General features: G+C 43.9%; 1 pseudogene; it reads right to left on the bottom strand.

Annotated features, from left to right (window-relative positions):
* Positions 1-7,096: 7,096 nt before the first annotated feature.
* Positions 7,097-7,197, bottom strand: LOC115517383 (annotated as a pseudogene).
* Between the last annotated feature and the right edge of the window lie 7,448 nt (positions 7,198-14,645).

The following is a 14,645-nucleotide window of genomic DNA, read 5'->3' as shown; positions in this document are numbered from 1 at the left end:
TCTCTGGATCTTATGCCCATCTCTGAACTGAACACTGCAGCCAGGGTTAAGAGAGGACTCTGGCTGCTTCAAGTAGAGGAGTGGGGGAAGCCTGGCTCCCTACAGGAAAAACAGAAGGCTATTATTAGAAGACGGGGGGAAAGAATTCTGAACAGGGGAGCACATCGGGTGTCCATTTCATTTAGCAAAAAAAGCCAACAAAGATTTTGAAACTTTAAAACAAAGATTTTACCTTCCATCTAAGAGAATAATTTCACATCAAAGAATTCACGAACAAAAAGATCACGGACAAGGGCAGACTTGTGTCCAAGGATGTTTGTAATCACAGTACTGTGTATAATAGCAAAATATTTTAAGAATCTAAATGTCCATCTAGAGGAGATCAAGCAACTTAGCGCCCATCCATGTTACTGGGATGCTAGGCAGGTCTTGAAAATGATCATTATTTCCTTGTATTTCATGACCAGGAAAGACCCCCATGATATACTGCTAAGTGGAAAAGACAGTCTACAAAATAGCACACATGTTATAATCTAATTTTTTTTTAATTGGCTCTATACCCATTGGGAAATAAACATGGTCAGGAACCACATCACAGGCTTAATAGAGGTTATCTCTAGGTGATTATTTCAATTTATTTAATTTGTCTACATTTTCTATGATAAGCACATATTACTTTTTAATAACAGATTTTTTTTTTTTAAGAAAAGAAATCAGGATAAACACACAAAGATACTCAAAGAATAGACTAACAAGTAAGGGGGGGGGGTGGCCCAGGACCATGCCCACAAGGTCAGAGATGCTCAGAGGCAAGGACACCAGGCCTGTGGGTACCTGTGGGGGCTTAGCACACCTATTCATCAGTGCTGATTCCCTGTCATCTTGACGATTCACAGTTGCCACATTAATCGCAGGGTGGGGTGGGCAGGATGGGCTGACCAGGGCAGGCCACCACTGGCCCTCAGCTGAAAGAAGTCAAGTCCTCTTTGTCTTTTCCTCATCTGGTCCTGCCTGTGAAGACCTCCTTTTCCCAGCCAGCCCTATCCCCATCCCAAGCCCTGCCAGTTCTGGTCTCTGCACTGTCAGGTTAACTGACAGTTAACCCATCACCCAGCTTGGCAGTAAAAGCCAGCGGGCCAGAAGGCAGGGAGGTGCCATAGTGACCTGGGAGGATCCCCTTGGCCTGATGCCCTGATGCTCAGCTTCCCAGCACTGGCTCAGCAGACCCCAACCCACCTCTTCCCTTTACTCCCCCTAGGGGCTGGGATAAAAGGCTTTGGCCAGGCAAGGACCTCCAGCTCCAAACCAAAGTCAGCCTCTGCGCTGTGCCTGTTGGGGGATGCTGGGGCTCCAGGCCTCGGGTCACCTCTGTGTCTCCACTTGGGGAATGCTGAGGGATCTGTCCTCCAGAGGCCTTGACATCATCCAAATAGTCCACTATAACTTGATTACCTCTTTAGGCAGCCCTCTTGAGTCTCTAGCAGCAAATAAAACTGCCAAGAAGCAGAATCTCTGGTCACAGAGAGAACAAGGGCCCTCAGGCACAATTTGCTAGATTTTTGTTTGTTTCCCAAGAGAAAGTAAGGGGGGAAAGAATCACTAAGGTATAACGCTGGGCGGAAGGGGTACTTTGGGCCAGTAAAGGGAATATACTCAAGATTTGTTTGGAACACTCCTATCATATAAAAATTCACAGAAATTTTATATGCTACTTCACGATATAGCTATATGTCTTTTTTCAACATTAAACATTTTTAAGTGTTTATTTTTCAGAGAAAGACAGTGTGAGCAGGGGAGGGGCAGAGAGAGAGGGGGGGACAGAGGATCCGAAGCGGGTTCTGCATTCACAGCGGAAGTCCCGATGTGGAGCTTGAACTCATGAACGATAAGGTCATGACTTGAGCTGAAGGCGGATACTCAACCGACTAAGCCACCCAGGCGCCCCTGTTTGCCACATTTTAAATGAAACATTTCAAACATAATTATTTTCACAGTGAAAATATCCATATACCCACCGCCCAATTTCTACTTTTAGTAGTTTACTATATTTGCTTTATCATATGTCTCTCGTTTACTATATTTGCTTTATCATATGTCTCTCTGTCTATCCATCCATCAATACATTTTATTTTTTGTGCATCTCAAAGTAAATTGCAGACGCAGGTAACTTCCCCCTAGTTACTTCAGTATGTTTATCGTTAACTAGGGCTCAGTATTTTATAGTTTTTTGAAGTGAAATCTATAAGCAATGAGATACAGACTCTTAAGTATACAGCTGCCAAATTCTGACAAATACATAAACCTGTGCACCCCAACCTCTATCAAGATGTAGAACCCTACCATCACCCCAGAAAGTTTCCTCATGTCCCTTCCCTATTGATACCTGCCCCCAACCTCTCGAGAACAACACTGTTCTGATTGGTTCTACCCTAGGTTAGTTTTACCTGTTCTGGAACTTTATATAAATTGAATCATACAGAATATATTCTTTTGTTTAAAGTTTATGTCACTAAACATAATGATTTTGAGTCACTTATGTTGTTGCATGTACCAATAGTTTGTTCTTTTTTTTTTTTAAGTTTAAAAATTTATTTTTGTGAGAGAGAGAGAGAGAGAGAGTGCAAGCCAGGGAGGGGCAGAGAGAGAAGGGAACAGAAGATCCAAAGCAGGCTCTGCGCTGACAGCAGCGAGCCTGATGTCCCATGAACTGTGAGATCACAACCTGAGCCAAAGTCAGATAGATGCTCAACTGACTAAGCCACCCAGGCTCCCTGTTCTTTTTTTTATTAGGAATAATATTCCATCGTATGACTCTAGCCCTGTTACCCATTTTCCTTTTGATGGATGTCTGGGCTGTTTCCAGTTTTTTGGCTCTTAAGGAAAAGCTGCTATGAACATTCTTATACATATTTTTTTGTAGACATATACATCCTATCAGGTCAATACCTAGAAGTGGAATTGTTGGGTCATAGGGTTGGCGTATAATTAGTTTTTTAAAAAATATTTATTTATTTTGAGAGAGCAAGAGTATGTGCATGCACGAGTAGGGGAGGAGCAGAGAGAGAGGGGGAGCGAGAAAATCCCAAGCAGGCTCCACGTTGTCAGCACAGTGCTTCACACGGGGCTTGATTCCACAAACTGCAAGATTATGACCTGATCTGAAATCAGGTCAGAGCTTGAGGGCGCCTGGGCGGCTCAGTGGGTTAAGCATCCAACTCTTGATTTCAGCGCAGGTCATGATCTCACAGCTCCGTGGGTTTGAGCCCCACACTGGGCTCTGTGCTGGCCACATGGAGCCTGCTTGGGATTTTCTCTCTCTCTCTCTCTCTCTCTCTCTCTGCACCTCCCCAACTCGCTCTTTGTCTCTCTCAAAATAAAGAACTAAAAAAAAAAAAAAGAGATGCTTAACCAACTGAGTAACCCAGGCACCCCGGTGTATAATTAATTTTAAAAGAATTGGCCTTTTCATCATTTCTTGATGTGTCAGGTGCTTTACGTGCTTTATTTATTTATTTATTTATTACTTTATTTATTTATTACTTTATTTATTTATTTATTTATTTACTTACTTACTTACTTACTACTTACTATGTGTCAGGTGCTTTACTTGCTTTATTTAATTTTGGAAATAGCTCAATGTGGAAGGTGAGGAAGGTGATATCATCTCATTAAAAAATAAAGAAAGAAAAGAACTGGCCTTTTCTAAAGTGGTTGTATTATTTTACATTCCCACTAACAATATAGGCGAGTTCTGGTCGCTCTCGATCCCCGTTAGCCTTTGGTGGGGGTCAGCTGTTTAAATTCTGTTGCGTAGGTTGTAATATCTTATTTTAATTTGCACTGCCCTGATTATGAATGATATTGTCTTTTTCGTGTGCTTATTATCCAGTCATATATCATCTTTTGTGAGCCATCTGTTCAAATCTCTTGCCAGTTTTTCACCGGGGTGGTTTGCCTTTTTATTTATTGAGTTGTAGAAATTCTCTACTCATCCTGGATACCAGTTCTTTTCAGACATGGTTTGCAAATGTTTCCTCCAGTCTAGAGTTTGCCTATTTGGGTTTATTTATTTTTTTTATTTAAAAAAAATTTTTTTTTTAACATTTATTTATTTTTGAGGCAGAGAGAGACAGAGCATGAACAGGGGAGGGTCAGAGAGAGAGGGAGACACAGAATCTGAAACAGGCTCCAGGCTCTGAGCTGTCAGCACAGAGCCCGACGCGGGGCTCGAACTCACATACCGCGAGATCGTGACCTGAGCCGAAGTCGGACGCTTAACCGACTGAGCCACCCAGGCGCCCCGCCTATTTGGGTTTTTAAAAAGTTTATTTATTTTGGGAGAGAGGAACAGAACGCATGAGCAGGGGAGGGGCAGAGAGAGAGGGAGAGAGAGAGAATCCCGAGCAGGCTCCGTGCTGTCCACGCAGACTCTGATGTGGGGCTCGAACTCATGAACTGTGAGATCATGACCTGAGCTGAAGAGCCAGATGCTTACCAACTGAGCCACCCAGGTGCCCCATCATTTTTTTTTTTTTTAATTTTTTTTTTTTCAACGTTTATTTATTTTTGGGACAGAGAGAGACAGAGCATGAACGGGGGAGGGGCAGAGAGAGAGGGAGACACAGAATCGGAAACAGGCTCCAGGCTCCGAGCCATCAGCCCAGAGCCTGACGCGGGGCTCGAACCCACGGACCGCGAGATCGTGACCTGGCTGAAGTCGGACGCTTAACCGACTGCGCCACCCAGGCGCCCCCCATCATTTTTTTTTTTAAAGATTTTATTTCATTATTATTTTTTTTAAGTAATCTCTATGCCCTGTGTGGGGCTTGAACTGACAACCCCAAGGTCAAAAGTCACATGCTTCACTGACTGAACCAGCCAGACACCCCTTGCCCATTCATTTTTAAACGAGGTCTTTCAGAGCTTAAACTATTGATAAAGTCTTCTTTATCAGTTTTTTAACTTATGGTTATTGCTTTCTGTGTCCTAAGAAACATTTGCTACTCTTAGCCACAAAGATATTCTCCTCTGTTTTCTTCTTCTTCTTCTTTTTAAAATGTTTATGTATTTATTTTGAGAGAGAGAGAGTGAAGGAGAGAGAACAAGCAGGGGAGAGGGGCAGAGGGAGACAGAGAATCTCGAGCAGGTTCCACGCTGTCAGCACAGAACCCAACACAGGGCTTGATCCCACAAACCATGAGATCATGACCTGAGCCAAAGAAATCAAGAGTTGGATGCTTAACCCACTGAAGCACCCAGGTGCCCCACCTCTGTTTTCTTCTAAGAGCTTATGGTTTTAGCTTTTATGTTTACATCTATGATCCATCTTTAATTACTTTTTGTGTACGGTGTGAGGTAGGAATTAAGGCTATTTTTTTCTATATAGATATCCAGTTTTTCAGCCCCATTTATTTATTTTTTTTAATTTTTTTTTCAACGTTTATTTATTTTTGGGACAGAGAGAGACAGAGCATGAACGGGGGAGGGGCAGAGAGAGAGGGAGACACAGAATCAGAAACAGGCTCCAGGCTCTGAGCCATCAGCCCAGAGTCTGACGCGGGGCTCGAACTCACGGACTGCGAGATCGTGACCTGGCTGAAGTCGGACGTTCAACCGACTGCGCCACCCAGGCACCCCCAGCCCCATTTATTAAAAATATTTTCCTCTCCCCCTTGGATTGGCTTTGGCACCATTGCCAAAACCAAATGACTAAACAAGTGTGGGTCTATTTTCAGCTCTCTATTCTGTCCTTGATGCATTGCTTGATCCTTATAATGGTACCACACTATGTTGATTCCTGTAATTTTATATTAAGTCTTGAAGTAAGGTAATGTAAGTATTCTAACTTCTTTTTCAAGATTGCTTTGGAGATTCTAGATCCTTTGCATATCTGCATAAGTTTTATTTTATTCTTAATTTTACTTTTAATTTTTTAAAATTTACATTCAAATTAGTTAGCATATAGTGCAACAATGATTTTAGGAGTAGATTCCTTAGTGCCCCTTACCCATTTAGCCCATCCCCCCTCCCACAACCCCTCCAGTAATGCTCTGTTTATTCTCCGTATTTATGAGTCTCTTCTGTTTTGTCCCCCTCCCTGTTTTTATATTATTTTTGTTTCCCTTCCCTTATGTTCATCTGTTTTGTCTCTTAAAGTCCTCATATGAGTGAAGTCATAGGATTTTTGTCTTTCTCTGACTAATTTCACTTAGCATAATACCCTTCAGGTCCATCCACGTAGTTGCAAATGGCAAGATTTCATTCTTTTTGATTGCTGAGTAATACTCCATTGTATATATATACCACATCTTCTTTATCCATTCATCCCTCGATGGACATGTGGGCTCTTTCCATACTTTGGCTATTGTTGATAGTGCTGCTATAAACATGGGGGTGCATGTGTCCCTTCGAAAGAGCACATCTGTATCCCTTGGATAAATGCCTAGTAGTGCAATTGCTGGGTCGTAGGGTAGTTCTATTTTCAGTTTTTTGAGGAATCTCCATCCTGTTTTCCAGAGTGGCTGCACCAGTTTGCATTGCCACCAGCAGTGCAAAAGAAATCCTCTTTCTCTGCATCCTCACCAACATCTGTTGTTTCCTGAGTTGTTAATGTTAGCCATTCTGACAGGTGTAAGGTGGTGTCTCATTGTGGTTTTGATTTGTATTTCCCTGATGATGAGTGATGTTGAGCATTTTTTCATGTGTCAGTTGGCCATCTGGATGTCGTCTTTGGAGAAGTGTCTATTCTTGTCTTTTGCCCATTTCTTCACTGGATTATTTGTTTTTTGGGTGTTGAGTTCTGCATAAATTTTAGAATCAGCATGTTAATTTCTATAAACAAACCTATGGAGATTATGATTTAAATCTATAAACCTATTGAGGAGAATTAACAATATTGAATCTTCTAATCTATGAACATGGTATGTCTCTCCCTATGCTTACATCCTTTAAACATTTACCTTAGGAACGTTTTATAGTTTTCATTATGTAAGTCTTGCACATCTTTTGTTAAACTTATTCTTAGGTATTTTCTGTTTTTTTGTCTATCGTAAATTGGATTTTATTTTAATTTTACTTTTCAGCTATCTACTGCTAAAAAAATCTGGAACACTTCACAAATTTGATGTCATCCTTATGTGGGGACTGAGTTAATCTTCCATATCATTCTAGTTTCAGTATATGGCTTGCCAAAATGACATTGTATGTTTTTAATAAAAACATAGTATCATCCGCTCCTGTGAATTTTTAAGATACACTCCAGGCAATGGGGCACCTGGGTGGCTCAGTCAGTTAAGCATCCTACTCTTGATTTGGGCTCAGGTCATGATCTCACGGTCAGGAGATGGAGCCCTGAATCCAGGCTCTGTGATGGACATGGAGCCTGCTTAAGATTCTCTCTCTGCCCCTCCCCTACACACACACACACACACACACACACACACACACACACACACACACGTGTGTGTGTGTGCTCTCTGTCTCTCTTAAAAAAGAAAAAAAAAGATACATTACAGGTAAGGAAGTCGCTTCTTATCTGGATCCCTTTGTGCGCCTAGCACAGTGCCATGGACCCCTACAGGGAGCATTATGGGATCTCTGCCCAGAGTGCCTTCTCCCTGGGTCACTATCTGGCTCTCTGAGGTTGGAAGCCTACATTCTCCACTACAAACTCCACACACTCACATCACCTGTGATTTTGTAAAATGGTTCATCAGTCCTAAAACGTGGTGGCAAAAAATGCTTCCTGAGCCAGAACCTGATTTACTGGCTCATTCCTCACATTCATCCCCAAGTATTACTGGAGAGAGAAAATCCCATCTCACGGACCTAAGGATAGCCAGAAAGAGTGAAAAGAGAGGCACATCTGTCAGGCTCTTTAAAAGCCATTTCTAACCTCTTGGGTGGGTCATGATGACCCTTGAGGAGAAGACAGTGCCTCCCGCAAAAGCTGGGTGGCCCCAGCCTACAGGTGCTCTTGGAGCACGCGGAAACCTCTCTTCAGCCTCAGATGAGACTGGCCTGACACGCTTTCTAAGCTAACCACAGTATCATATTCTTCTTCTTCTTTTTTAATTGTAGTGAAATATGCATAACATAAAACTTACTGTTTTAACAATTTTAAAGGAAACAGTTCAGCAGCCTTAAGTAAGTACATTTGCACTATTGTGCAAACATCACCCCCATCTGTCTCCGGGACTGTTTCTCATCCCCTATCACGGTTCATCTTAGAAAATTATTTTTCATCTGACCTATGCTTTTTGAAGAATGAATTAAAAGCAGGTTGCCCAGCCCTCCACTCCCAAACCACTTCGCAGTCCTGGGATCCACAGTGTGATAGAAATCTTTCCTCCTGGCTCCCATTAGCTGGTCCAGGCCTCATGGGCTTAGCCCAATGCGGGGCTGTGAGCCCTCGGGCCCCCTGTCCGAAGCGGGTGGGTGGACGCCTAGGGGTGGGGCTTCCAGATTAGCTTCCGCCCCATCCTCTGATCTGGCCCTGGGTCCATTAGGGAGATTGCAGTCCTGCCCACGCCCCGCCCCCCAAATTGTCTGGGGCTTCCGTTCCTTCCCGCCCTGCCACCAGGACCCCACAACAAGCCCCTCCAAGCGTCCTGAGGGAATGTGAGACCCCTTCCTTCTCGGTGAAGCTAGCCCCGCCCTGGGGCAGAGCCCGAGGCCATGATCTTTCCCTGCCTAACTGCCTCCTCACGTGGCAGACCCAGTACAATTTGCTGTATAAATGACTTCGGAGAAGGGCTTTGATTCTGTAAGGAGTTTCAGCGGGCGCAGTGGCCCCACAACCACCGCTTTGGCCTCATTTCTTAATGGGCTTCTGCCTGCCAGGGGACCTTCCTTTCATCCTCCAGTTCTCCCATCGGTGAGTGGACCTGGTGTTCCAAACGATTGTCACAGGGCCCAAGGTGAAGGGTTTCTGAGCTCTGTGCCGTCCTGATAAGGCAGGCCTGGGCCATGCCTCACTGGCTTCAGCCACAGCTTGGCTTTCTCAGCCAACAAAGAGGGCCAGGCCCACGGGACTCTGGAATCACACTGGCCCTCAGACCTGGTTTCCCAGGGAGCACTGCTGGGGTCGGAGCAGAGTGAGGTTGGAACAAGAGATTAGGGTCCCAGGCCTTAGGTCAGGAGGGGTCTGAGAGAGGACAGGGCAGGGGTGAGGCAATCACCACCCAGCCTGCACTCCTGCTCCCCACTCCACCCCATCTCTGAGCCACAGACAGCCCTGCTCCTCCAGGAAGTAGAGCGACCACTCAGTGAGCTGTGTGACGTCCAGCAACTTACTTAACTTTTCTCAACTGTTAAAATGGAGATGTACAAATGGTTTTGGGGATTAAATAGGAATGTTCTGGTTGAACAAATGCCTGGCGTGGAAGAGAAACGATCTCCTCAGAAGACCCACCCCTTATCCAGACCCACCAAGGACACATATGTCAATGCCAGTAAAAATCCCAGACCTGTGACCTCAAGATGCCCTGCCCGACGGGAGCTGGAGGGGTCCAGACACCTCAGTTCCTTTTTCAAAGGAGGGCAAGGACATTTTTTGTCATCATCACCCTCAAGGAGAAACCAGAGTTTCACTGGGCCCCTGGGTGGCTCGGTCGGTTAAGCATCCGACTTCAGCTCAGGTCATGATCTCACGCTTTGTGAGTTAGAGCTCCGCGTTGGGCCCTGTGCGGACAGCTGGGAGAATGGAGACTGCTTCGGAGTCTGTATCTCCCTCTCTCTGTGCCCCTCTGCCCCTTGTGCTGTTTGTGTCTCTCAAAATAAATAAATACATAAAAACATCAAAAAAAAAAAGGGGGGGGGCACCTGGGTGGCTCAGTCGGTTGGCCATCTGACTTCAGCTCAGGTCATGATCTCATGGTTCATGGGTTCGAGCCCCGCATCAGGCTCTGTGCTGATGGCTAGGAGCCTGGAGCCTGCTTGGGATTCTGTGTCTCCCTTGCTCTCTGCCCCTCCCCTGCTCACGCTCTGTTTCTCTCTGTCTCTCAAAAATAAATGAATGTAAAAAAAAAATTTTTTTTTTTTTTTTAGAAAAGAAAAGAAAAAAAAAAACAAAAACCAGAAACTCAGAGCAAGGAGGGAGTTTGGTGATATGCCCAAGCCCCACCGCAACCCAACTCAATTAGAATCTTTGCCAGGTAGGGCCAGCTTTGGATAGTTTTTAAAAGTCCCCAGGTGCTTCTAATGTGTAACCAGGGTTGAGAACTGCTGGTTTAGTCCAACCTCCTCATTGCAGAGATAAAAGAACACACAGGGGGAGAAAACCCCAGAAAGGTTAACAGAAATAAAATATTTAAAGTGAAAGAGTATGGTTCAAATTAGTTGCCCTAAAGAGGGAAGTTGTTATGATTTCCCTATTTCTGTTATTGCTCTAGGCAGGCTAGCTCTGTGGACATGTGTCTTATAGGGTCACACCGGCCCCTCGTGCTTGGAAGGGCCCTGTGCTTGACTTACTGCTCTGCCGCTGCTGTTTTGAAATGTTTAATTTTTTTAATAAGGGGTCCCACATTTTCACTTTGTACTGGGCCCCGCTGGTCCTGGCCCTAGATCGCACAGCTCTTAAAAGCAAACTGGATTATCACCCCTTTAAAGGAAGACGAAGAATGCAGGGCTCAGAGGCTTGCTGGACCTCCTGGGCTCCATTGCCCAAGGAGGTCCCTTCTGTCCACTCCATCAGGGGCGGAGGCTGTCCTGGGATCTCCTGCGGGAAGCAGTGAAAGAGTTCCAGTGCTCTCTCTTACAAGCTGTGAGAGCCCCTCTGAGCCTCAGTTTTCTCATCTGTAAAATAATGCCTGCCTCGCAGAATTACTGAGAGTGGCCAGAATTATGCCTGTCCCTCTAGATGCTGGAAATATGTGACTTCTCTTGCTTTATAGGAACACAGAACGCATCGTTCCCCAAAAGAATGGGACCCACGTGCTCCAGGTGCAGCCTTGTCAGCCACCCCAAGGTCCTTTTTTCTCCTTCAGAGGCCCAATTTCAGTAAGTTCCCAGATTTTTGCTTTTCTCACCCAAATGAAGGACAAGCAGTTTTGGGGAAAGCTTTCATTCTGGAGTGGGCTTGTAGGCTTGAGAGTCCCTGGTGAAGGGTTGCTGCTGCTGCCCTCTGGTGGTAATGTGTGTATATGCCCAAATTCCTAACCTGGGAAACGCTTGGTAACATACTGCATTTCAATTATGATAATAATTTATTGCTACTCTGCTAGGCAAGAGGGATACAAAGACAAATAAAACATAGTTCTTGCCCTTTAAGAACTTTAAGAACTCACAGCTTAGAAAGTGAAAGGGAGATAGCTCGAATACAGTGTAACGTGAGAAGTTATAAAAACAACTCCCCAGGCACCTGGGTGGCTCAGTAGGTTAAACATCCAGCTTCAGCTCAGGTCAAGATGTCACAGTTCGTGAGTTCAAGACCGGCATCGGGCTCTGTGCTGACAGCTCGGAGCCTGGAGCCTGCTTCAGATTCTGGGTCTCTCTCTCTCTCTCTGCCCCTCCCCTGCTCGTGCTCTAGCTCTCTCAAAAATAAACATTAAAAAAAAAAAAAAGAAACAAAAACAACAACACCTGACTTCTAGCTCCAGACAAAATAGGGTACACATATTCCTATTATTCCCACTAAATAAAGCTGAAAACTTATGGACATTCTATATACACAGACATGAGAAGACCTCTTTGAGGTTGAGAGAAGAGGCAAACTTTGCTAGGGGCCTTGAGACCCAAAGAATGACATGGCAGTGAGTTCCCAGGGTTTTCTTTTGTCCTTTTATATCTGACTGGATACTGGAGAAGCTGGCGACCTTATACATCCATGGATGCAGACTAAAAAAATCCCCGAGGAAAGTCTGCTCTCTCCAGTGAAAAGACCAGGAAAGGGGTAGACAAGCAAGACAGAAAACTTCTAGACAATAATCACTCCCGTCAGGTAAAACTCCAAAAAACACCAAGCTAAACCAAATCAAACCAACAAACAAACAAGCAAACAGTGTCTCAGCCCCATCAGCAAAGGTTGAGTGGGATCCCACACTTGTGCCCACGCTGGGCATCACGAGGCAGCCCCTTCCCCTGCCAGGGTGGCATCAGAGGCCAAGTGGGGAGCTGGCACTTTTATCCCCACCCAATGGTAATGAGGACCAAAGTGGAGGTCCCTTAGGGAACCTGGACTCCCACATCTATCCGCTGGGAACAAAATGCCCCCTCTGCCCCTGCTGGGGTGATGTCGGAGGAGGCACAGTGGAGAAACAGGACTGGCACAACCCCTGTGGTGACACAGTTCCCCCACCTGCAGTGTCAGCAGAGGCCACAGAGGCCAGGGGGAAGGGGGCTACATTTTCTAAGTGATGGGGGTGGAAAAAAAAAAAAAAAGATCTGTCAACCCAGAATTCTATATCCAGTGACAGTCCTTCAGAAATAAAAACATTCTCAGAAAATTGAGGAATTTTCTGCAAGCAGACTTACTCTAAAAGAATGGCTAGTGGAAGCTGTAAAACACAGGAAAAAAATGATAAAAGAAGGAATCTTAGAACATCAGGAAAAAAGAAGTAACAATGGAAAGAGTAAAAGTATGAGTAAAGACAATACAATTTCCTTCTCAGGTTTTAGAAGTTTGATGGTTAAGGCAAAAATTATAACCAATGTAGGTATTAATATTTATAAAGGAAATACACAATTTTAAGTGAGGAAGGGTAAGGGGACTTAAAAGGAGGTAATATTTCTATACTACATTATACTTCATCAGACTGTGGTTAAGTTATACACACATATTGTAATACTCAGACAAAACCCTAAAAAAATCTATACTGGGGCAACTGGGTGGCTCAGTTGGTGGAGCATCTTACTCTTGATTTCGGCTCAGGTCATGATCCCAGGGTCATAGGATCGTGGCCGCGTTGGGCCCTGTGGTGAGTGGGGAGCCTGCTTAAGATTCTCTATTTCCCTCTGCCCCTCTTCCCCCACCCGTGCACTCTCAAATAATAATAATAAAAATCTATATAAAGAAATACACTAACAAACAAAATTAATAAATAAAAATTGAATTTAAAAAAAAGGTTTGGGGTGCCTGGGTGACTCAGTCAGTTAAGCGACCAACTTCAGCTCAGGTCATGATCTTGTGGTTTGAGAGTTTGAGTCCCATGTGGGGCTCTGCGCTGACAGTGCAGAGCCTGGAGCCCCTTTCGGATTCTGTGTCTCCCTCTCTCTCTGCCCCTCCCCTGCTCACGCTCTGTCTCTCTTTCCTTCAAAAATAAATAAACATTAAAATATTTTTTAAAAAGTTTCAATTAGCACTGAGGGAAGGAGGAGGAAAAAACAAAAACCAAAAAATGAAATGGCAGACTTAAGCCCTAATAATCAATAATACATTACACATAGATAGTCTAAATACATCAATTAAAAGATAGAGATTGGCAGAACAGATTTTTTTTAATGTTTATTTATTTTTGAGAGAAAGAGAGACAGAATGTGAGTGGGGGAGGGGCAGAGAGAGAGGGGGAGACACAGAATCTGACGCCTCCAGGCTTCGAGCTGTCAGCACAGAACCCCACATGGGGCTTGAACCCATGAACCGTGAGATCATGACCTGAAGGGAAGTCGGACACCCCACCGACTGAGCCACCCAGGCGCCACTGGCAGAACAGATTTTTAAAACTGACTCAATTATACGTTATGTAAAGAAACTCACTTCAAACATAATGATATAGATAAGTTAACAGAAAAAGATCCGAGCCAGATATACTATGCAAACACTAATCAAAGAAAGCAAGACAGGCTATATTAATAGCAGATAAATTTATTTCAGAGCAAAGAAAAGCACCAGTTACAAGAAAGGACTATTATATAGTGATAGAAGGGCCAATACACTAAGAAGACACAGCAATTTTAAGGGTGTACGCATCAAACAGAGATGCAAAACATATGATGCAATATAATGATAGAACTGAAAGAAATAAGACACATCCACAATTGTAGCTGAAGACTTCAACATCTTCCTCTCAACAACTGAGAGAATAGTTAGAAAATCAGCACAGATATAGAAGCACTCAAAAAACACACTAACCAATGGGATCTAATTGGTATTTACAGAACACTCCACTCAAAAATGGCAGAACATGTCCCTTAAACTGGTCCCATCTCCCACCCTTCCTTGACCTCCGTACAGCATACCGTAAACACACTCCCCCTTTGTCCTCAGCCTCTACCTTGAATATTCCCTTTACCTTGTTGCCTGATTAGAAACCTGGCTTCTTCTATTTGCAACAGGAAATGCTTTTTAGTCACTAAGTATATTTCTTCCTGACTATAAAAGTAACAAGGGGATACAGAATAGAAAATTCAGAAAAGTGTGAAATAGGTATATATGTTTAAAATCACCATAATGTCTTCATCACCCAAAGACAACTTTCGGTACAGTTTTATCATAACAGTTTAAAAATATACGCATAGAAAATTGGGGGTTCTCACTGCATGTGCTGTTTCACAGTCCTTTTTTAAAAAAATCTAATGTTACATATGAAAATATTTTTGAAAGCTACTGATGTTCCTTCCGTTTAGGCCGTACCGTAGTTTAGTCATGCCCATTTGAGCTGTTTTCCAATCTTTCTCAAATTAAGTAAGTAACTCTATGATGTACCTAA

The sequence above is a fragment of the Lynx canadensis genome, chromosome B3, assembly GCF_007474595.2.
Source record: "Lynx canadensis isolate LIC74 chromosome B3, mLynCan4.pri.v2, whole genome shotgun sequence".
Classification (NCBI taxonomy): domain Eukaryota; kingdom Metazoa; phylum Chordata; class Mammalia; order Carnivora; family Felidae; genus Lynx; species Lynx canadensis.
Note: the sequence above shows the minus strand (reverse complement) of the source record. Positions and strands in the feature narration are given on the sequence as shown.